At 57.7% G+C, this 873-nt stretch overlaps 1 protein-coding gene across 2 annotated transcripts in view; it reads left to right on the plus strand.

Moving 5' to 3' along the window:
* Positions 1 to 873, plus strand: part of LOC103616349 (S-adenosyl-L-methionine-dependent tRNA 4-demethylwyosine synthase) — an 87,814-nt gene that overhangs the window by 85,218 nt on the left and 1,723 nt on the right. The window lies entirely within an intron of this gene.

An 873-nucleotide genomic window follows, 5' to 3' on the forward strand; every position in this document is an offset into this window, starting at 1 on the left:
CCCCTCCTGGCCCGGCTCCGGCAGGGATGGAGGAGCCTCAGCCACGGCTCACTGCAGAATTTCAGGGGTGTCAGCAGATTTTCCACCCAAAAAAGCTTTTAGCTCTTGGGCACAAAGTCAAGTGCCATTTGAAATGCACAGCCATCAAGTTTGGGGGGAGAAAAAATCCACAATAACCAAGGAGCTGGTCTGTTTTCCCTCTTTTTTTTTGGATGAAATGGACAATAAGCTCTTAGCTGAGATAAATCCTAACTGAGGCTTCAGCCAAGGCTGGGGCTGAGTGAGCAGAGCAGGTCTGGGAGACAAATGCAGCTCCAGCTCGTCAAAGGGAGCCATTCTTCACATGGAAAGAGGATTTGTGTCATTACACCTCTTCATCTCCCCCGTTCCCAAGCACAGCCCTCCTGCTCCTTTCCAGAGTCTCCCAAATCCATCCCAGTCCTTGGCACGTGGCTCTGGTGCTGCTCCTGGGCCGCTGCCCAGGCTGTGCTGCCCTGGAGTCACAGTCCCGTGGGGTTGGGGTGACCTTGGCAAGGTCCCTCCTCGAGGGGCACCTGGGCATGGCCCCAAATCCACACCTTCCCCCCGGGCTCTCCCAGCTCCCCACAGCCAGGGATTCCCATGGAAGTGGCAAGGGCAGAAGGCCTGGATACGTTTTAGGAGCCTCCCTCCTGGACAGCGGGGCTGAAGTGGGGGAGGATCCGGCACTTGGAAGGCTCCAGCAAAGCAGTGCAGCCCTCATGGAGATCATCCCAGGATCCTGGCGTGGGTTTGGGTTGGAAGGACCTTAAATCCCATCCCGTGCCACCCCTGCCATGGGCAGGGACCTTCTGCTGTCCCAGGCTGCTCCAACCCTCGTCCCACCCTGCCTTG

The sequence above is a fragment of the Corvus brachyrhynchos genome, unplaced genomic scaffold (assembly GCF_000691975.1).
Source record: "Corvus brachyrhynchos isolate BGI_N302 unplaced genomic scaffold, ASM69197v1 scaffold15, whole genome shotgun sequence".
In the NCBI taxonomy this organism is placed as follows: Eukaryota; Metazoa; Chordata; class Aves; order Passeriformes; family Corvidae; genus Corvus; species Corvus brachyrhynchos.